Source organism: Leuresthes tenuis, unplaced genomic scaffold (assembly GCF_036924035.1).
Source record: "Leuresthes tenuis unplaced genomic scaffold, fLeuTen1.0.hap1 SCAF_12, whole genome shotgun sequence".
In the NCBI taxonomy this organism is placed as follows: domain Eukaryota; kingdom Metazoa; phylum Chordata; class Actinopteri; order Atheriniformes; family Atherinopsidae; genus Leuresthes; species Leuresthes tenuis.
In genome coordinates, this window is record NW_027325366.1 from 12,280,148 (window position 1) to 12,303,066 (window position 22,919).

Genomic DNA, 22,919 nt, shown 5'->3' on the forward strand with positions numbered 1-22,919 from the left:
CTTTTGATCAAACATTGTCGGGCATTCGCACCTTTTCTTACCCGCTTTTTACAAACTTTAGTCGGACATTAACACCTTCTTGCAGCTTAACCACCTCCGCTCCCTGTTTTGATCATGTATGGTCTGGCAATACTACCTTTTCTTACCCATTTGTGAGTAATTATGGCTGGACATTCACACCTACTTGCAGCCGAACACCACCTCTCCCGCTTTTGATGATGTATGGACCGGCATTCTTACCTTTTCTAACACATTTTTCAGCAATTATGGTTGGAGATTCACACCTACTCACAGCCGAACACCTCCTCTCCCGCATTTGATGGTGTATATTCGGGCATACGAACGTGTTCTTACCCGCTTTTTACAAACCATGGTCGGACTTTCACACCTTCTTGTAGCTGAACAACTCCGCTCCCTCTTTTGATTGTGTACAGTCGGGCATACAAACCTGTTCTTACCCGCTTTTTACAAACTATGGTCGGACATTCAAACCTTCTTGTAGCCGAACACATCCACTCCTGCTTTTGATGATGTATGGTTGGGCATTCGCACCTTTTCTTACCCATTTTTCAGTAATTATGGGTGGATATTCACACCTTCTTGCAGCGGAACACCTCCTCTCCCGCTTATGATTATGTGCGGTTTGATATTCGAAAATTTTCTTTCATGTTTTATAGCAATTATTGATGGACATTCATACCTTCTTGAAGCCGAACACATCCACTCCTGCTTTTGATGATGTATGGTTGGGCATTCGAACCTACTTGTTGCCCGTTTTTCATTAATTATGGGTGGACATTCACACCTTGTCGCAGCCAAACACCTCCGCTCCCTGTTTTGATCATGTATGTTTTGACAATCACACCTTTTCTCACACAAAACCGCTCTCTCTTTTTTTTTTTGATTGTGTGCCAGGGCGTTGTCTCACGTATTAGATTATGCTTAAGATACGAATGGATTTATCAGTCACATCAGAATCCATACATACTGATCCTCCCGTAATAAAATGGTCGGATCTTATCAAACACACTTTGTTTCTTGTGACAATCAAGTCAGCGAAACAGCGTATACACGTCAAGACACTGAATCAAGTTTGCCACAAGAACTCATAAGTTTGGCAGTATTGCTCTGCCGTCAGCAATCATACACCCATTTTATTTTCGTGAGACGTGCAGGCACCTGTTCATCTACTGTTCTATCACTATGAATTAGTTTATCTATTATCAATAAGGATACTTCTACAACTACTATCAAAGTATGTCCAGACTTCTTATGTTGTCAGTTGCTATATATGAATAAGTGGGTAGCTACTGACAAGCATTAAGCATGTCACACAGCCCAAACATATAACATTTCAGGACACACCACACAGTTAACAACCACAGTGAAGTGTCAAAGCCCAAACATTCAACAGGACACTTACATAACACATTCAAATCAAACAGTCAGACAACATACAAGAACATATACCCCAGCCGGCATTGCTCCCTGCCTATTTTCCTACAGCTCACTATGTGTGCGCACACCTTTATTCACAAACTCTTCAACTTATACTCTTTTACCGAAGCTGCTACAGCTCGATTGGCCGAATACCGAATAATCCTAATTCGGTGAATTTGACATCTGCCTTACATGTAACAGATTAGCGGTTTAGCAGTTTTAATTTAGTTTGAGTGAAGGAATTCATTTTATAGCAAAATCCGAAATCGTGAAGAACTCATGAAAGTAAGCTTATTCTCGGATTCCTGAAACTTTAGATTTGCTCTTTCTTTTACTGCAAAGTACAACGTTGTTTTTTTTGTTTAAATCTTTCTAGACATGGTAAATATGAACGACAAAGCAGTTTTAACATAGTTTGAGTGAAGGAATTCATTTTATAGATAAAATCCCAAGAGTCTGCAGAGAAAAGAGAGTGAATGCGAAGTGGACTTTAACACGGCTATGGGAGCGAGCCGAGTGTCGGCTAACCGGGAGAATTGCTTGAAAGAAACGCGACACCGAATGAGCGGTCAGAACAAAGCCTCAATACGGGATTCTCGTGGTGTTTGTGGCTGCCTTGTCTTTTGCACAGAGTAAAAGACAAGGCAGCCATCGAATAGATTGTTTCTACTTGGTCAGCCGAGGAGCAGGGGGGGGGGGGGGGGCAAGCGTCTCAACCAAGCAAAGCTCACCAAGTAGGAACAATCGGGCCCTTTTCGGTGGCTTCAACACCTGAAAGAGATATTGATGCGAGACCCGATCAAATGCTTTTTCAAAGTCTAAATTTAAGATGACAAGCCGGGTGTTTCTGTCTCTAGCGTAATCAATGATGTCTCGAATCAGTACGAGGCTGTCGGTGAGTTGTCTCCCTGAGATGGCACAAGCTTGGTCTGGGTGAATTACCTCCTCTAAAACAGAGGACATCCGTGTCGCTAAAACCTTGCTAAAAAGTTTACAGTCAAAGTTTAAAAGTGTGATGGGCCTCCAATTCTTTAGGTCAGTCTTATCATTTTTTTTATAAAGTAGAGTCACTATTCCCACTCTAAAACTGTCAGGCAGTCGGTCGAGTTTTTCAAAATCTTTAAAAACATCTAAAATGTCTGATGATAAAAGGTCCCAATAGGTCAGATAGAATTCTGCAGGAAGCCCGTCTAAACCCGGAGCACGACTTCTCTTAAAACCTGTTAGGCATTTTTTTAACTCTAAAGCAGTAAAATTCTGTGTCAAGTGTGCATTCTCTTTTACGGTTTTGTCAACGAATTTTAAGATTTCTGCCGATGTTTCCAAGTGCACTGGTTTCTCTTTGTACATGTTACTATAAAAGGTATGTACAGTTTCAATCATCTCTTGTGTGGATTTTGTTAAAAACCCATCTTCTCTTTTTAGATTTTGAATACACTCCTTTTTATTTATAACTTTCTTTCTTTTTCACCTTCCTCAATTTCCTGCTCCCTGCTTCTTACAAAAATTCCTTTACTCTTTATTTCTGCTAAAACTGACATTTCCTTTTTGACATCTTTGATTTCTTCTTTAAAGTCTATGCCACACTGATTTAGTTTAAAGTAGCGCTGTAAGCGTTTATGTAGTCCCATCATACATCTATTCTCTTTCCTTTTTTTACGTTTACCTTGCTGTTTAAAAAAAGTCTGGGTCGTTTCCTTCACCATTTCCCACCATTGTGCATGTGTTTCGTAGAGGTCTTGAAGGGTCTGCCACTCTTTATAACATTCCCTGTACTGACTGACTATGATTTCATCCTCCAACAGGGAACAGTTGAGTTTCCACAGACCACTTCCTACCGTCACACCAGAATGGGGTGAAAGGGTGCAGTAGAGCATAAGGTGGTCTGAAAAGAAAACAGGGGTTAATCTAACATCAGTGGGTGGGCAATCTCTAGTAAAGAAATAATCAATGCGAGAGGCTCTGGTGCCATCATGACTAAACCAGGTGAAGCCCTCCTCTCTGGGATGCATGGTTTTAAAACAGTCAGTAAGCTTAAAATCCCTGCATATGCCCTGAAGTAAAATCGAAGTCTTATCCACTTTAAAATCTACCCCTGCTCTTTTTCTATCTTTCCTGCTCAAGATACAGTTAAAATCCCCTCCTACAACTAAAGGTACTTGCCCTAGCATGTAAAGCTGTATATCTTCTAAAAGGTCATACCTTTCATTTTTTCCATTGAAACCATAAATATTTAAGAGGTTAAAGTCTTGCCCCATAAAATTCAAGTGTGCTAAAAGTGCCCGTCCGTCTCTCACCGCTGTGCTACCTTTCACCAGAACATGCGGATTTTTAATTAGAATGGCCACACCATCATTTTTATTTTGATTTGAGCCACTCCATATCGATAAATGGGGCCACAATTCCTCCCACTGTCTATGGTTTTTTAAAAAAGGTAGTCCACATTCTTGTATTAAAAACACATCTGATTTTATGGAGTCTAAGAAGGATAAAATACTCTGGGCTCTTGTCTTTGATTTCACACTTCTCACATTTAGTGTTGAGAAGGTGAGAACCATTAAAAGCATAAAGGAAAGTAGGTATGTCATTTTCGTTTTTCTAAGTTATCAAAACAAATTACACACAGGTTATTTCTTGGGAAACTAGCTCTTCCTTCATTTCTTTAGGTGAAAAGTGAGTAGGGTGATCTATATTTCCTTTTCGGACTCTCGGTGTTGGCCTCTGACGCAATGTTGCATTTAACTTTGAGTCCCTGGGGGTTGATTGCAGAGCTTAAGTTAAAAAGGAGACCTCATTTGGTGAGTCGGAGGGGAAGACTCTTGGTTCTTCCACTGAAGAACTGTCTGAAAGGGACCTAACCCTTCCCCTCTTCTCTGATACCACTGGGGAATCAGAGGCTCAGATGCCGTCCTCTTCGGCTGTTGACCTTCGGGGAGGTGAGTATCTTCACTAGACTCACCTGTCTGCTCTTCCTCCTCATTTAGCGTAGCTCCACCCTCTGCCTGTGAATTCTCACAGACTTCAACACTGAGTGGTGAGGCCTCTACAGGCCCCTCCCCTTTTTGCTCCTCACTTCCAATCCAAGCTTTTGGCGGGAAGTTTGAATTTATTGGGTCAACCTCTTCACTTTGTTCACCAACTGCCACCTTTGGTCCTTCTCTTTGTTGGCTTGACTGTGGCTTTACCGTCTTTAATTTGTTGGCAAAAGATTTAGGGCAATCTCTGAAGAGGTGATTTAATTCTCCACAGAGATTACATTTCCTGCCATTTGGACACTCTCCAAAAGTTTGCCCAATTTCTCTGCTCTTCCCACATAACACCTTGGTACAAGCCTCAACCAGGTGCCCATGCTCACCACACTTGCGGCAGAACTTGGGCTGCCCCTGGTAGTGGATGTAACCTCGGTTTTCAAGGTGGCCAGAGTGTCGCCCACCCGCTGCACTGAGCACTCTTCAGCCCTTTTAAATGGTATAACTTTGCACTCCCGCACGCTCCAGCAAGCACCATTCAAGCAACAACTTTGCACTCCAGCTTCGAACATCGGCACAGTCGCAACAAGTAAGGCGACTCTACTCAGAGAAGTCACTCTGCACAGTAAGAAGATTTCTTTTGCACAGACAGAAAGGGCTTCACCCGCAAAGGTAAAGCCTGCCAAAAATAGAAACAACTCATTAGTGCTGCTCTCCACAGAAATCTTTAGTAAAAGGCGAAAGACTTGTACGTTATGAAGAGAAACCAGAGTACGATTATCCGTCACTGCGGGAGCAGGGCATCAGGCTAGTTGGCATAGCCACCTTCCCCATGGTGAGCTTTGCTTGGTTGAGACGCTTGCTCCCCCCCCCCCCTTGCTCCTCGGCTGACCAACTAGGAACAATCGGGCCCTATTCGATGGCTGCCTTGTCTTTTACTCTGTGCAAAAGACAAGGCAGCAACAAAAACACCACGAGAATCCCGTATTGAGGCTTTGTTCTGACCGCTCATTCGGTGTCGCGTTTCTTTCAAGCAATTCTCCCGGTTAGCAAACACTCGGCTCGCTCCCATAGCCGTGTTAAAGTCTACTTCGCATTCACTCTCTTTTCTCAGCAGACTCTTGGGATTTTATCTATAAAATGAATTCCTTCACTCAAACTATGGGAAAACTGCTTTGTCCTTAATATTTACCATGTCTAGAAAGATTTAAACAAAAAAAACAACGTTGTACTTTGCAGTAAAAGAAAGAGCAAATCTAAAGTTTCAGGAATCCGAGAATAAGCTTACTTTCATGAGTTCTTCACGATTTCGGATTTTGCTATAAAATGAATTCCTTCACTCAAACTAAATTAAAACTGCTAAACCGCTAATCTGTTATATGTAAGGCAGATGTCAAATTCACCGAAATAGGATCAAAGGGTATTCGGCCAATCGAGCTGTAGCAGCTTCGGTAAAAGAGTATAAGTTGAAGAGTTTGTGAATAAAGGTGTGCGCACACATAGTGTGCTGTACGAAAATAGGCAGGGAGCAATGCCGGCTGGGGTATATGTTCTTGTATGTTGTCTGACTGTTTGATTTGAATGTGTTGTGTAAGTGTCCTGTTGAATGTTACATGTTTGGGCTTTGACACGCTTCACTGTGGTTGTTAACTGTGTGGTGTGTCCTGAAATGTTATATGTTTGGGCTGTGTGACATGCTTAATGCTTGTCAGTAGCTACCCACTTATTCATATATAGCAACTGACAACATAAGAAGTCCGGACATACTTTGATAGTAGTTGTAGAAGTATCCTTATTGATAATAGATCACTAATTCATAGTGATAGAACAGTAGATGAACAGGTGCTTGCACATGTCTCACGAAAATAAAATGGGTGTATGATTGCTGACGGCAGAGCAATACTGCCAAACTTATGAGTTCTTGTGGCAAACTTGATTCAGTGTCTTGAAGTGTATACGCTGTTTCGCTGACTTGATTGTCACAAGAAACAAAGTGTGTTTGATAAGATCCGACCATTTTATTACGGGAGGATCAGTATGTATGGATTCTGATGTGACTGATAAACCCATTCGTATCTTAAGCATAATCTAATACGTGAGACAACGCCCTGGCACACGATAAAAAAAAAAAAGAGAGAGAGTGGTTTTGTGTCCCCACAGTCCATAATGTAGAAAAGAGAGAAAAAAGCCTTTCTGATTTGGTGTGTGTGCTCATAGTGCAGAGTGTAGAGAAAAGAAAGCCGTTTTGGTGTCACGGGTGTTGTGACTTACACACACACATTTCTAAATTGAGAAAGGAAATTATTTTAGAGGAAGCACTAGAGTTTAGATCCCACATTTGTTGATAGGCATTCATTTATTTCTTCACTTCTGATGAAGTTTCAACAATAAACAACAAACTTTGTATTATGAGAAAAAACCTGACTCATTCTTCAGGAATCCGAAAATAAGCTCTATTTTATGAGTTATGCACAAATTCGGATTCTCCTATAAAACGACTTCATTAACTCAAACCAAGTTAAGACTGCTTTGTCCTTCATATTTATTCATGTCTAATCAAGTTTCAACGATAAACAACGTTGTACTTTGTAGAATGAGAAAGAACTTCTTCAGCAATAAGCATCTCTCGACATATGACGAAATACAGATTTTGCTATAAAATTAATTCCTTCTATCAGCCTGACTTAAAACTGTTTGTCCTCCTTATTTATCCACTTCAAATCAAGTTTCAACAATTAAAAAAAATTTGTAGTTTGAGAAAAAACAACTTAATCTTAAGCAATCAGTAGGGTAAGAAAGGGTAAGAAAAGGTGCAAATGCCAACCATACATCACTAAAAGGTGGAGCGGAAGTATTCGGCTGCAAGTAGGTGCGAATGCCTGACAATGTATGATCAAAAGAGGGAGCGGAGGTTTTCGGCTGCAAGGTCTGAATGTCCAACCATAATTTGTAAAAACCGGGGAAGAAAAGGCTCGAAAGCCCGACTATACACCATCAAAAGCGGGAGCGGAGGTGTTCGGCTGCAAGTAGGTGTGAATGTTCGACCATAATTTGTAAAAAGCGGGTAAGAAAAGGTTCGAATGCCCGACTATATATTAACCAAAGCAGGAGGAGAGGTCTTCGGATAAGAGTGGGTGAGAATTTACAACCATAATCTATAAAATGCGTTGAAAAAAAAGGTGTGAATACCCCATAGAACACTAAAAGGTAGAGCGGAAGTGTTCGGCTGCAAGAAGGTGTGAATGTCTGACCATAGTTTGTAAAAAGCTGGTAAGAAAAGGTTCGAATGCCCGAATATACACCATCAAAGGAGGGAGCGGAGGTGTTCCGCTGTAAGAAGGTGTGAATGTCCGACCATAGTTGGCAAAAAGCAGGTAAGAAAAGGTTAAAATACCCGATTGTACACAATCAATAGCGGGAGCAGAGTTGTTCCGCTACTAAAAGGTGTGAAAGTCCGACCATGGTTTGTAAAAAGCGGGTAAGAAAAGGTGCGAATGCCCGACAATGTATGATCAAAAGAGGGAGTGGAGGTTTTCGGCTGCAAGAAGGTCTGAATGTCCAACCATAATTTGTAAAAACCGGGGAAGAAAAGGCTCGAAAGCCCGACTATACACCATCAAAAGTGGGAGCGGAGGTGTTCAGCTGCAAGACGGTCTGAATGTCCATCAATAATTGCTAGAAAAAATGAAAGAAAATTTTCGAATATCAAACTGCACATGATCATAAGCGGGAGAGGAGGTGTTCAGCTGCAAGAAGGTGTGAATGTCTACCCATAATTGCTGAAAAATGGGTAAGAAAAGGTGCGAATGCCTAACCATACATCATCAAAAGAGGGAGCGGAGGTGTTCCGCTGTAAGACGGTTTGAATGTCCGACCATAGATGGTAAAAAGCGGGTAAGAAAAGGTTAAATTACCCGACTGTACACAATCAAAAGAAGGAGCGGAGTTGTTCAGCTAAGAGAAGGTGTGAAAGTCCGACCTTGGTTTGTAAAAAGCGGGTAAGAAAAGGTTCGTATGCCCGAATATACACCATCAAAAGCGGAAGCGGAGGTGTTCGGCTGCAAGATATTGTGAACGTCCGACCAAAGTTTGTAAAAAGCAGTTAAGAAAAGGTTCGAATATCCAACCAAACATAATCAAAAGCGGGAGCAGAGCTGTTCGACTGCAAGTAGGTGTGAATGTCAGATCATAATTTGCAAAAAGCTGATGAGAAAGGGTGAGAATGCCCGACTATACATCATCAAATGCGGGAGCGGAGTTGTTCGGCTGTGAGTAGGTGTGAATCTCCGACCATAATTGCTGAAAAATGTGTTGGAAAAGGTAAAAATGCCGGTCCATACATCATCAAAAGCGAGAGAGGTTGTGTTCGGCTGCAAGTAGGTGTGAATGTCCAAGCCATAATTACTCACAAACGGGTAAGAAAAGGTAGTATTGCCAGACCATATATGATCAAAACAGGGAGCGGAGGTGGTTCAGCTGCAAGAAGGTTTGAATGTCCGACTAAAGTTCAAATATATTAACAAAAGCGGGAGGAGAAGTCTTCGGATGAAAGTGGTTGAAAATTTCCAACCATAATGTATAAAATGCAGTGAAAAAAAAGGTGTGATAGAACACTAAAAGGTGGAGCGGAAGTGTTCGGCTGCAAGAAGGTGTGAATGTCCCACTATATTTGGTGAAAAGCAGGTGAAGCAAGGTCTGAATGCCCAACCTTACATCATCAAAAGCAAGATCAGAGTTGTTTGGCTGCAAGAAGGCCATAGTTTGCCAAAAGCGGGTAAGGTGCGAATGTCCGACTAAATATCAACAAAATCTGGGGCGGAGGTTTTCGGATGCAAGTGGGTGTGAATATCCCACCATACAAGTATGGTGGAGAGGAAGCTGTGAATAGCCGACCATAGTTTGGAAAAAGTGGGTAAGAAAAGGTTTGAATGCCCGAACATACACCATCAAAAGAGGGAGCGGAGGTGTTCCGCTGTACGAAGGTGTGAATGTCCGACCATACTTGGTAAAAAGCGGGTAAGAAAAGGTTAAAATACCCGACTGTACACAATCAATAGCGGGAGCGGATGTGTTCGGCTACAAGAAGGTGTGACAGTCCGACCATGGTTTGTAAAAAGCGGGTAAGAAAAGGTGCGAATGTCCGACAATGTATGATCAAAAGAGAGAGCGGAGGTTTTCGGATACACGAAGGTTTGAATGTCCTACCATAGTTTGTAAATAGCGGGTAAGAAAAGGTTCAAATGCCCGACTATACACCATAAAAAGCGGGAGCGGAGGTGTTCCGCTGTAAGACGGTGTGAATGTCCGACCATAGTTGGTAAAAAGCGGGTAAGAAAAGGTTAAAATACCCGACTGTACACAATCAATAGCGGGAGCGGATGTGTTCGGCTACAAGAAGGTGTGACAGTCCGACCATGGTTTGTAAAAAGCGGGTAAGAAAAGGTGCGAATGTCCGACAATGTATGATCAAAAGAGAGAGCGGAGGTTTTCGGATACACGAAGGTTTGAATGTCCTACCATAGTTTGTAAATAGCGGGTAAGAAAAGGTTCAAATGCCCGACTATACACCATAAAAAGCGGGAGCGGAGGTGTTCCGCTGTAAGACGGTGTGAATGTCCGACCATAGTTGGTAAAAAGCGGGTAAGAAAAGGTTAAAATACCCGACTGTACACAATCAATAGCGGGAGCGGAGTTGTTCGGCTACAAGAAGGTGTGAAAGACCGACCATGGTTTGTAAAAAGCAGTTAAGAAAAGGTTCGAATATCCAACCAAACATAATCAAAAGCGGGAGCAGAGCTGTTCGACTGCAAGTAGGTGTGAATGTCCAGCCATAATTACTCACAAACGGGGGAAGAAAAGGTAGTATTGCCAGACCATACATGATCAAAACAGGGAGCGGAGGTTCAGCTGCAAGGTGTGAATGTCTGACTATAGTTTGTAAAAAGTGGGCAAGACAAGGTGCGAATGCCCAACAATGTATGATCAAAAGAGAGAGCGGAGGTGTTCGGCTGCAAGGTCTGAATGTCCAATCATAATTTGTAAAAACCGGGTAAGAAAAGGCTTGAAAGCCCGACTATACATCATCAAAAGCGGGAGCGGAGGTGTTCAGCTGCAAGAAGGTGTGAATGTTCGACTAAAGTTTGTAAAAAGCTGGTAAGACAAGGAGTGATGTCCCGACATTGTATGATCAAAAGCGGGAGCGGAGGTGTCCAGCTGTGAGTAGGTGTGAATGTCCGACCATAATTGCTGAAAAATGTGTTAGAAAAGGTAAGAATACTGGACCATACATCATCAAAAGCGGGAGAGGTGGTGTTCGGCTGCAAGAAGGTGTGAAAGTCCGACAATGGTTTGTAAAAAGCGGGTAAAAAAAGGTTCGAATGCCCGAATATACATCATCAAAAGCGGAAGCGGAGGTGTTCGGATGCAAGAAGGTGTGAACGTCCGACCAAAGTTTGTAAAAAGCAGTGAAAAGCGAGAAAAAGCATTTCGTGAGTTCTGCATGATTTGGGATTTTGCTTATAAAATGCATTACTTCACTCAAACTATGTTAAAACTGATTTGTCCTTCATATTTACTATGTCTAGAAATATTTAAACAAAAAAACAACGTTTTACTTTGCAGTAAAAGAAAGAGCAAATCTAAAGTTTCAGGAATCCGAGTATAAGCCTGCTTTCATGAGTTCTGCACGATTTCGGATTTTGCTATAAAATGAATTGCTTTGCTCAAACCAAGTTAAAACTGCTTTGTCCTTCCATATTCATCAATGTCTAGATCGACTTCAACAAAGAAAAACATTGGACTTTGCAGTAGAAGAAGTTGAAATCCATATACACATTGATAAATATGAAGGACAAAGCAGTTCCCACTTGCCCTTAAGAAAATAAGCTTATTCTCGGATTCCTGATCCTTCAGTTTTGCTCTTTCTTCTACTGCAAAATACAATGTTGTTCTTTGTTGAAGTCGATCTAGACATTGATAAATATGAAGGAAAAAGCAGTTTTTGAGTGAATGAATTCATTTTATACATAAAATCCGAAATCGTGCAGAACTCATGAAAATAAGCTTATTCTCGGATTCCTAAAACTTTTGATTTGCACTTTCTTTTACTGCAAAGTACAACGTTGTTTTTTGTTGAAATCTATCTAGACACTGATAAATATGAAGGTAAAAGCCGTTTTAACATAGTTTGAGTGAAGGAATTAATTTTATAGATAAAATCCCAAATCATGCAGAACTCCTCAAAAGGGAGGTATGGCTTAATCACAAGTGTGGCTCTTTCTCATTCAGGGTAATATGAGGAAGTTTATGCTTGAAATATATGTAGAAATGGGTACATATGAAGGACAAAGCAGTGTTAACTTAGTTTGCGTGAAGAAATTCATTTTATACATAAAATCCGAAATCGTGCAGAACTCATGAAAATAAGCTTATTCTCGGATTCCTTAAACTTTTGATTTGCACTTTCTTTTACTGCAAAGTACAACGTTGTTTTTTGTTGAAATCTATCTAGACACTGATAAATACCAGCCGAAACTCTGCTGCCGCTTTTGATAATTTATGGTTGGGCATTCTTACATTTTCTTACCCACTTTTTACAAATTATGATCTTACATTCACACCTACTTGCAGTCGAACACCTTCTCATCCACTTATGATCATGTGCGGTTGGGCTTTCGCACCTTTTCTTACCCATTTTTCAGTAATTATGGGTGGACATTCAGACCTTCTTGCAGCCGAAAACCTCCGCTCCTCTTTTGATCATACATTGTCGGGCATTCACACCTTGTCTTACCCGCTTTTTACAAACTTTAGTCGGGCATTCAAACCTTCTTGCAGCTGAACCACCTCCGCTCCCTGTTTTGATCATATATGGTCTGGCAATAGTACCTTTTCTTCCCCCGTTTGTGAGTAATTATGGCTGGACATTCACACCTACTTGCAGCCGAAAAACCACCTCTCCCGCTTTTGATGATGTATTGTCCGGCATTCTAGTCTTTTCTATCACATTTTTCAGCAATTATGATCTGACATTCACACCTACTTGCAGTCGAACAGCTCTGCTCCCGCTTTTGATTATGTTCGGTTGGATATTCAAACCTTTTCTTAACTGCTTTTTACAAACTTTGGTCGGACGTTCACACCTTCTTGCAGCCGAACACCCCCGCTTCCGCTTTTGATGGTATATATTCGGGTATTCGAACCTTCTCTTATCCGCTTTTTACAAACCGTGGTTGGACTTTCATACCTTCTTGTAGCTGAACAACTCCACTCCTGCTTTTGATGATTTATGGTTGGACATTCGCATCTTTTCCTACCCATTTTTCAGTAATTATGGGTGGATATTTACATCTTCTTGCAGCTGAACACCTCCTCTCCCGCTAATGATCATGTAAGGTTTGATATTCGAAAATTTTATTTCATGTTTTAAAGCAATTATTAATGGACATTCACACCCACTTGCATCCGAAGACCTCTGCCCCAAATTTTGTTGATATTTAGTCGGACATTCGCACCTTACCCACTTTTGGCAAACTATGGCCTTCTTGCAGCCAAACACCTCTGATCTCGCTTTTGATGATGTAAGGTTGGGCATTCAGACCTTGCTTCACCTGCTTTTCACCAAATATAGTCGGACATTCACACCTTCTTGCAGCCGAACACTTCCGCTCCACCTTTTAGTGTTCTATCACACCTTTTTTTCACCGCATTTTATACATTATGGTCGGAAATTTTCAACCACTCTCATCCGAAGACCTCTCCTCCCGCTTTCTTTAATATATTTGAACTTTAGTCGGACATTCAAACCTTCTTGCAGCTGAACCACCTCCGCTCCCTGTTTTGATCATATATGGTCTGGCAATACTACCTTTTCTTACCCGTTTGTGAGTAATTATTGCTGGACATTCACACCTACTTGCAGCCGAACACAACCTCTCTCGCTTTTGATGATGTATGGACCGGCATTTTTACCTTTTCTAACACATTTTTCAGCAATTATGGTCGGAGATTCACACCTACTCACAGCCGAACAACTCCGCTCCCGCATTTGATGATGTATAGTCGGGCATTCTCACCCTTTCTCATCAGCTTTTTGCAAATTATGATCTGATATTCACACCTACTTGCAGTCGAAAAGCTCTGCTCCCGCTTTTGATTATGTTTGGTTGGATATTCGAACCTTTTCTTAACTGCTTTTTACATATTTTGGTTTGACATTCACACCTTCATGTAGCCGAACACTTCCACTCCTGCTTTTGATGATGTATGGTTGGGCATTCACACCTTTTTTTTGCCCATTTTTCAGGAATTATGGGTGGACATTCACACCTTGCAGCTGAACACCTCCTATCCCACTTATGATCATGTGCGGTTTGATTTTCGAAAAGTTTCTTTCATGTTTTCTAGCAATTATTGATGGACATGTAGACCTTCTTGCAGCTGAACACCTCCGCTCCCGCTTTTGATCATACATTGTCAGGCATTCGCACCTTGTCTTACCCACTTTTTACAAACTTTAGTCGAACAGTCACACCTACTTGCAGCCGAACACAACCTCTCTCGCTTTTGATGATGTATGGACCGGCATTCTTACCTTTTCTAACACATTTTTCAGCAATTATGGTCGGAGATTCACACCTACTCACAGCCGAACAACTCCGCTCCCGCATTTGATGGTGTATAGTCGGGCATTCTCACCCTTTCTCATCAGCTTTTTGCAAATTATGATCTGACATTCACACCTACTTGCAGTCGAACAGCTCTGCTCCCGCTTTTGATTATGTTTGGTTGGATATTCGAACCTTTTCTTAACTGCTTTTTACAAACTTTGGTCGGACGTTCACACCTTCTTGTAGCCGAACACTTCCACTCCTGCTTTTGATGATGTATGGTTGGGCATTCCTACGTTTTTTTTACCCATTTTTCAGGTATTATGGGTGGACATTCACACTTTCTTGCAGCTGAACACCTCCTCTCCCATTTATGATCATGTGTGGTTTGATTTTCGAAAATTTTCTTTCATGTTTTCTAACAATTATTGATGGACATTTAGACCTTCTTGCAGCTGAACACCACCTCTCCCGATTTTGATGATGTATGGACCGGCATTTTTACCTTTTCTAACACATTTTTCAACAATTATGGTTGGAGATTCACACCTACTCACAGCCGAATAACTCCGCTACCGCATTTGATGGTGTATAGTCGGGCATTCTCACCCTTTCTCATCAGCTTTTTGCAAATTATGATCTGACATTCACACCTACTTCCAGTCGAACAGCTCTGCTCCCGCTTTTGATTATGTTTGGTTAGATATTCGAACCTTTTCTTAACTGCTTTTTACAAACTTTGGTCGGACGTTCACAATATCTTGCAGCCGAACACCTCCGCTTCCGCTTATGATCATGTGCGGTTGGGCTTTCGCACCTTTTCTTACCCATTTTTCAGTAATTATGGGTGGACATTCAGACCTTCTTGCAGCCGAAAACCTCCGCTCCCTCTTTTGATCATACATTGTCGGGCATTCGCACCTTTTCTTACCCGCTTTTTACAATTCATGGTCGGACTTTCACACCTTTTAGTAGCGGAACAACTCTGCTCCCGCTATTGATTGTGTACAATAGGGTATTTTAACCTTTTCTTACCTGCTTTTTGCCAATTATGGTTGGACATTCACACCTTCTTACAGCGGAACACCTCCGCTCCCTCCTTTGATGGTGTATGTTTGGGCTTTCGAACCTTTTCTTACCCGCTTTTTACAAACTATGGTCAGACATTCAAACCTTCTTGTAGCCGAACACATCCACTCCTGCTTTTGATGATGGGTATTCAAACCTACTTGTTGCCCGCTTTTCATTAATTATGGGTGGACATACACACCTCGTCGCAGCCAAACACCTCCGCTCCCTGTTAGGATCATGTATGGTTGGGCATTCGTACCTTTTCTTACCCATTTTGCAGTAATTATGGGTGGACATTCACACCTTCTTGCATTTGAACACCTCCTCTGCCGCTTATGATCATGTGCGGTTTGATATTCGAAAATTCTCTTCCATGTTTTCTAGCAATTATTGATGGACATTCAGACCTTCTTGCAGCTGAACACCTCCGCTCCAGCTGTTGATGGTGTATAGTCGGGCTTTCGAGCCTTTTCTTCCCAGATTTTTACAAAATATGGATGGACATTCAGACCTTGTTTCAGCCGAAAACCTCCGCTCCCTCTTTTGATCATACATTGTCGGGCATTCGCACCTTTTCTTACCCGCTTTTTACAAACCATGGTCGGACTTTCACACCTTTTAGTAGCGGAACAACTCTGCTCCCGCTATTGATTGTGTACAATCGGGTATTTTAACCTTTTCTTACCTGCTTTTTGCCAACTATGGTCGGACATTCACACCTTCTTGCAGCGGAACACCTCCGCTCCCTCCTTTGATGGTGTATGTTAGGGCATTCGAACCTTTTCTTACCCGCTTTTTACAAACTATGGTCAGACATTCACACCTTCTTGCAGCCGAACACTTCCGCTCTACCTTTTAGTGTTCTATGGGGTATTGACACCTTTTTTTTCACCGCATTTTATAGATTATGGTTGTAAATTCTCACCCACTCTTATCCGAAGACCTCTCCTCCTGCTTTGGTTAATATATAGTCGGGCATTCGAACCTTTTCTTACCCGCTTTTTACAAATTATGGTCGAACATTCACACCTACTTGCAGCCGAACACCTCCGCTCCCACTTTTGATGGTGTATAGTCAGGCTTTCTAGCCTTTTCTTCCCCGGTTTTTACAAATTATGGTTGGACATTCAGACCTTGCAGCCGAAAACCTCCGCTCCCTCTTTTGATCATACATTGTCAGGCATTCGCACCTACTTGCAGCCGAATACTTCCGCTCCACCTTTTAGTGATGTATGGTTGGCATTTGCACCTTTTCTTACCCTTTCTTACCCTACTGATTGCTTAAGATTAAGTTGTTTTTTCTCAAACTACAACATTTTTTTAATTGTTGAAACTTGATTTGAAGTGGATAAATAAGAAGGACAAACAGTTTTAAGTCAGGCTGATAGAAGGAATTAATTTTATAGCAAAATCTGTATTTCGTCATATGTCGAGAGATGCTTATTGCTGAAGAAGTTCTTTCTCATTCTACAAAGTACAACGTTGTTTATCGTTGAAACTTGATTAGACATGAATAAATATGAAGGACAAAGCAGTCTTAACTTGGTTAGAGTTAAGGAATTCGTTTTATAGGAGAATCCGAATTCGTGCATAACTCGTAAAATAGAGCTTATTTTCGGATTCCTGAAGAATGAGTCTGGTTCTTTCTCATAATACAAAGTTTGTTGTTTATTGTTGAAACTTCATCAGAAGTGAAGAAATAAATGAATGCCTATCAACAAATGTGGGATCTAAACTCTAGTGCTTCCTCTAAAATAATTTCCTTTCTCAATTCAGAAATGTGTGTGTCTAAGTCACAACACCCGTGACACCAAAATGGCTTTCTTTTCTCTCTTTTCTCTACACTCTGCACTGTGAGCACACACACCAAATCAGAAAGGCTTTTTTCTCTCTTTTCTACATTATGGACTGTGGGGACACAAAACCGCTCTCTCTTTTTTTTTTTTGATTGTGTGCCAGGGCGTTGTCTCACATATTAGATTATGCTTACGATACCAATGGGTTTATCAGTCACATCAGAATCCATACATACTGATCCTCCCGTAATAAAATGGTCGGATCTTATCAAACACACTTTGTTTCTTGTGACAATCAAGTCAGCGAAACAGCGTATACACGTCAAGACACTGAATCAAGTTTGCCACAAGAACTCATAAGTTTGGCAGTATTGTTCTGCCGTCAGCAATCATACACCCATTTTATTTTCGTGAGACATGTGCAGGCACCTGTTCATCTACTTTTCTATCACTATGAATTAGTTTATCTATTATCAATAAGGATACTTCTACAACTACTATCAAAGTATGTCCAGACTTCTTATGTTGTCAGTTGCTATATATGAATAAGTGGGTAGCTACTGACAAGCATTAAGCATGTCACACAGCCCAAACATATAACATTTCAGGACACACCACACAGTTAACAACCACAGTGAAGTGTCAAAGCCCAAACATGTAACATTCAACAGGACACTTACACAACACATTCAAATCAAACAGTCAGACAACATACAAGAACATATACCCCAGCCGGCATTGCTCCCTGCCTATTTTCCTACAGCTCACTATGTGTGCGCACACCTTTATTCACAAACTCTTCAACTTATACTCTTTTACCAAAGCTGCTACAGCTCGATTGGCCGAATACCCTTAGATCCTATTTCGGTGAATTTGACATCTGCCTTACATGTAACGGATTAGCGGTTTAGCAGTTTTAATTTAGTTTGAGTGAAGGAATTCATTTTATAGCAAAATCCGAAATCGTGAAGAACTCATGAAAGTAAGCTTATTCTCGGATTCCTGAAACTTTAGATTTGCTCTTTCTTTTACTGCAAAGTACAACGTTTTTTTTTTTGTTTAAATCTTTCTAGACATGGTAAATATGAAGGACAAAGCAGTTTTAACATAGTTTGAGTGAAGGAATTCATTTTATAGATAAAATCCCAAGAGTCTGCTGAGAAAAGAGAGTGAATGCGAAGTAGACTTTAACACGGCTCTGGGAGCGAGCCGAGTGCGGGGTAACCGGGAGAATTGCTTGAAAGAAACGCGACACCGAATGAGCGGTCAGAACAAAGCCTCAATACGGTGTTCCCGTGGTGTTTTTGTTGCTGCCTTGTCGATTGCATAGGGGCACGCGTTTCAACCAAGCAACGCTCACCATGGGGAAGGTGGCTATGGCAACTAGCCTGATGCCCTGCTCCCGCAGTGACGGATAATCGTACTCTGGTTTCTCTTCATAACATACAAGTCTTTCGCCTTTTACTAAAGACTTTCGTGGAGAGCAGCACTAATGAGTTGTTTCTATTTTTGGCAGGCTTTACCCTTGCGGGTGAAGCCCTTTCTGTCTGTGCAAAAGAAATCTTGTTACTGTGCAGAGTGACTTCTCTGAGTAGAGTCGCCTTACTTGTTGCGATTGTGCCGATGTTCGAAGCTGGAGTGCAAAGTTGTTGCTTGAATGGTGCTTGCTGGAGCATGCAGGAGTGCAAAGTTATACCATTTAAAAGGGCTGAAGAGTGCTCAGTGCAGCGGGTGGGCGGAGGTGCAACGTGACACTCTGGCCACCTATGGCCATAAAAAGAACACTGCTACAAGTGCGCATTGTGCCAGCAAGGGCCCTCGGACCTGAAACAGTGGACAGTTATCGCTTCTCGGCCTTTTGGCTAAGATCAAGTGTAGTATCTGTTCTCATCAGTTTAATATGTCCTCTATACAAGGACTACATATTAAATGGATTTTTAAGAATAGGAGTTGAAAAAGAAGCTTGCTCCGTTCACTCCAAGCATCGACCCAGTACTGCAGTGCCGCTGGGAACGGTGCGCTCTTCTCTGCTCTTGTGAAAAAGCAAACAGCGGTGCAGGATGGAAGTTTCAGGGAGCCCAAGATGAAACTTTCTTTTAATCTGCTGAGAAAAGAGAGTGAATGCAAAGTAGACTTTAACACAGCTCTGGGAGCGAGCCGAGTGTGGGCTAACCGGGAGAATTGCTTGAAAGAAACGCGACACCGAATGAGTGGTCAGAACAAAGCCTCAATACGGTATTCCCGTGGTGTTTGTGGCTGCCTTGTCTTTTGCACAGAGTAAAAGACAAGGCAGCCATCGAATAGGGCCCGATTGTTCCTACTTGGTCAGCCGAGGAGCAAGGGGGGGGAGCAAGCGTCTCAACCAAGCAAATCTCACCAAGTAGGAACAATCGGGCCCTATTCGATGGCTGCAACACCTGAAAGAGATATTGATGCGAGACCCGATCAAAAGCTTTTTCAAAGTCTAAATTTAAGATGACAAGCCGGGTGTTTCTGTCTCTAGCGTAATCAATGATGTCTCGAATCAGTACGAGGCTGTCGGTGAGTTGTCTCTCTGAGATGGCACAAGCCTGGTCTGGGTGAATTACCTCCTCTAAAACAAAGGACATCCGTGTCGTTAAAACCATGCTAAAAACTTTACAGTCAAAGTTTAAAAGTGTGATGGGCCTCCAATTCTTTAGGTCAGTCTTATCATTTTTATCAGAAGTGAAGAAATAAATGAATGCCTATCAACAAATGTGGGATCTAAACTCTAGTGCTTCCTCTAAAATAATTTCCTTTCTCAATTTAGAAATGTGTGTGTGTAAGTCACAACACCGTGACACCAAAACGGCTTTCTTTTCTCTACACTCTGCACTATGAGCACACACACCAAATCAGAAAGGCTTTTTTCTCTCTTTTCTACATTATGGACTGTGGGGACACAAAACCGCTCTCTCTTTTTTTTTTTATCGTGTGCCAGGGCGTTGTCTCACGTATTAGATTGTGCTTAAGATACGAATGGGTTTATCAGTCACATCAGAATCCATACATACTGATCCTCCCGTAATAAAATGGTCGGATCTTATCAAACACACTTTGTTTCTTGTGACAATCAAGTCAGCGAAACAGCGTATACACGTCAAGACACTGAATCAAGTTTGCCACAAGAACTCATAAGTTTGGCAGTATTGCTCTGCCGTCAGCAATCATACATCCATTTTATTTTCGTGAGACATGTGCAGGCACCTGTTCATCTACTGTTCTATCACTATGAATTAGTTTATCTCTTATCAATAAGGATACTTCTACAACTACTCTATCAAAGTATGCCCGGACTTCTTATGTTGTCAGTTGCTATATATGAATAAGTGGGTAGCTACTGACAAGCATTAAGCATGTCACACAGCCCAAACATAAAACATTTCAGGACACACCACACAGTTAACAACCACAGTGAAGCGTGTCAAAGCCCAAACATGTAACATTCAACAGGACACTTACACAACACATTCAAATCAAACAGTCAGACAACATACAAGAACATATACCCCAGCCGGCATTGCTCCCTGCCTATTTTCCTACAGCTCACTATGTGTGCGCACACCTTTATTCACAAACTCTTCAACTTATACTCTTTTACCGAAGCTGCTACAGCTCGATTGGCCGAATACCGAATAATCCTAATTCGGTGAATTTGACATCTGCCTTACATGTAACAGATTAGCGGTTTAGCAGTTTTAATTTAGTTTGAGTGAAGGAATTCATTTTATAGCAAAATCCGAAATCGTGAAGAACTCATGAAAGTAAGCTTATTCTCGGATTCCTGAAACTTTAGATTTGCTATTTCTTTTACTGCAAAGTACAACGTTGTTTTTTTTTGTTTAAATCTTTCAAGACATGGTAAATATGAAGGACAAAGCAGTTTTAACATAGTTTGAGTGAAGGAATTCATTTTATTGATAAAATCCCAAGAGTCTGCTGAGAAAAGAGAGTGAATGCGAAGTAGACTTTAACACGGCTCTGGGAGCGAGCCGAGTGCGGGCTAACCGGGAGAATTGCTTGAAAGAAACGCGACACCGAATGTGCGGTCAGAATAAAGCCTCAATACGGTTTTCCCGTGGTGTTTTTGTTGCTGCCTTGTCTTTTGCACAGAGTAAAAGACAAGGCAGCCATCGAATAGGGCCCGATTGTTCCTACTTGGTCAGCCGAGGAGCAAGGGGGGGGGGGGGGGGGGGGGGGGAGCAAGCGTCTCAACCAAGCAAAGCTCACCATGGGGCAGGTGGCTATGCCAACTAGCCTGATGCCCTGCTCCCGCAGTGACGGATAATCGTACTCTGGTTTCTCTTCATAACGTACAAGTCTTTCGCCTTTTACTAAAGACTTCTGTGGAGAGCAGCACTAATGAGTTGTTTATATTTTTGGCAGGCTTTACCTTTGCGGGTGAAGCCCTTTCTGTCTGTGCAAAAGAAATCTTGTTACTGTGCAGAGTGACTTCTCTGAGTAGAGTCGCCTTACTTGTTGCGACTGTGCCGATGTTCGAAGCTGGAGTGCAAAGTTGTTGCTTGAATGGTGCTTGCTGGAGCGTGCGGGAGTGCAAAGTTATACCATTTAAAAGGGCTGAAGAGTGCTCAGTGCAGCAGGCGGGCGGAGGAGCAAAGTGACACTCTGGCCACCTATGGCCATAAAAAGAACAGGGGTGTTAGCGGACAAGTGCGCATTGTGCCAGGAAGGGCCCTCGGACGTGAACCAGTGGACAGTTGTCGCTTCTCGGCCTTTTGGCTAAGATCAAGTGTAGTATCTGTTCTTATCAGTTTAATATCTGATATGTCCTCTATACGAGGACTACATATTAAATGGATTTTTAGCAATAGGAGTTGAAAAAGTAGCTTGCTCCGTTCACTCCAAGCATTGACCCCGTACTGCAGTGCCGCTGGGAACGGTGCGCTCTTCTCTACTCTTGTGAAAAAGCAAACAGCGGTGCAGGATGCAAGTTTCAGGGAGCCCAAGATGAAACTTTCTTTTAGTCTGCTGAGAAAAGAGAGTGAATGCGAAGTAGACTTTAACACGGCTCTGGGAGCGAGCCGAGTGCGGGCTAACCGGGAGAATTGCTTGAAAGAAACGCCATACCAAATGAGCGGTCAGAACAAAGCCTCAATACGGTGTTCCCGTTGTGTTTTTGTTGCTGCCGCTGTTTGCTTTTTCACAAGAGCGCACCTGTTGAGGGGGGGCCTGGGGGGGCCTGGGTGATGGTGGGTCTCAGGCCCGGGCTGCTGCGACTGGTGTGACCGGGTGGTTTGTTTGTTTGTTTTTTGTTGTTGTTTGTTTGTTTTTTGTAGAGGTCCTCCGGAGTGGGGTTGGGTTGAGTGGGGTGGGGCGGGATGGGTACCTTCTGGGGGTACAGTAGCTCCCAGAATATGGTCGCTGCAGGCCCCGAGCCTGGTGGACATCAGGCCCTCCTGTCCTGTGTTGGCTCCCTGGTAGCGGGGATGCCTATTGCAGCCAGTCTCTGGCTGCCCCCAGTGTATATCCCCATACCCCTCTCCCTTCTGGCTCCTGTACACAGCACACACTCACACATGAAGGGTTTTGGGGGCGTGTGTGTTCGGTGGGGTGTAGTGGACTCTGCAGTAGTTGCACTCTGCAGTTCCCACCCCTGTTTTAATTACACCTTAGACATTACTACTTATCAAACACACTCACACACACACATTAGGTCTTGGGGGGTGGTTACACTGAGTGGCATCTGGTGGGCGGGGCTCTTTGGGTATGTAGGCTGCCCAGAGGGCCACGCTCCCAGTTCTACAAGTTTGGCTGCCCCTCAATTTTAATTGCTCACTATTAGAAAATATTGAAGAGCCAGAAGGGTGAGGGGAGGGGTCTTCTTCGCACACCCCTGCTTCCTGGTTGCTGCTCGGGGCGGGAGGGGCCAGGAGGATTAATTAATTGTTCTGCTGGTTTGGGGTCTGTGGTGGCTGGGGGGCTGCTGGCCCCCTTGTGTGCCCGCTGCACTACACCCCAGCGGAGTCGAGGGAGGGAGGACGTGTGGATGTATG

General features: G+C 42.5%; 5 non-coding genes across 5 annotated transcripts; 4 read left to right on the forward strand and 1 right to left on the reverse strand.

The window, feature by feature from the left end:
- Positions 1 to 5,070: 5,070 nt before the first annotated feature.
- Positions 5,071 to 5,184, reverse strand: LOC140265948 (U5 spliceosomal RNA). Its single transcript, XR_011906628.1, has one exon. It is a non-coding gene; the product is annotated as a U5 spliceosomal RNA (small nuclear RNA).
- Positions 5,185 to 18,304: 13,120 nt separating this feature from the next.
- Positions 18,305 to 18,420, forward strand: LOC140266009 (U5 spliceosomal RNA). Its single transcript, XR_011906682.1, has one exon. It is a non-coding gene; the product is annotated as a U5 spliceosomal RNA (small nuclear RNA).
- A 306-nt stretch (positions 18,421 to 18,726) lies between these two features.
- LOC140320604 (U2 spliceosomal RNA) lies at positions 18,727 to 18,910 on the forward strand. The gene has a single exon (XR_011918436.1). It is a non-coding gene; the product is annotated as a U2 spliceosomal RNA (small nuclear RNA).
- A 2,285-nt stretch (positions 18,911 to 21,195) lies between these two features.
- LOC140265770 (U5 spliceosomal RNA) lies at positions 21,196 to 21,309 on the forward strand. The gene has a single exon (XR_011906464.1). It is a non-coding gene; the product is annotated as a U5 spliceosomal RNA (small nuclear RNA).
- Positions 21,310 to 21,625: 316 nt separating this feature from the next.
- LOC140320407 (U2 spliceosomal RNA) lies at positions 21,626 to 21,816 on the forward strand. The gene has a single exon (XR_011918259.1). It is a non-coding gene; the product is annotated as a U2 spliceosomal RNA (small nuclear RNA).
- Positions 21,817 to 22,919: the final 1,103 nt, after the last annotated feature.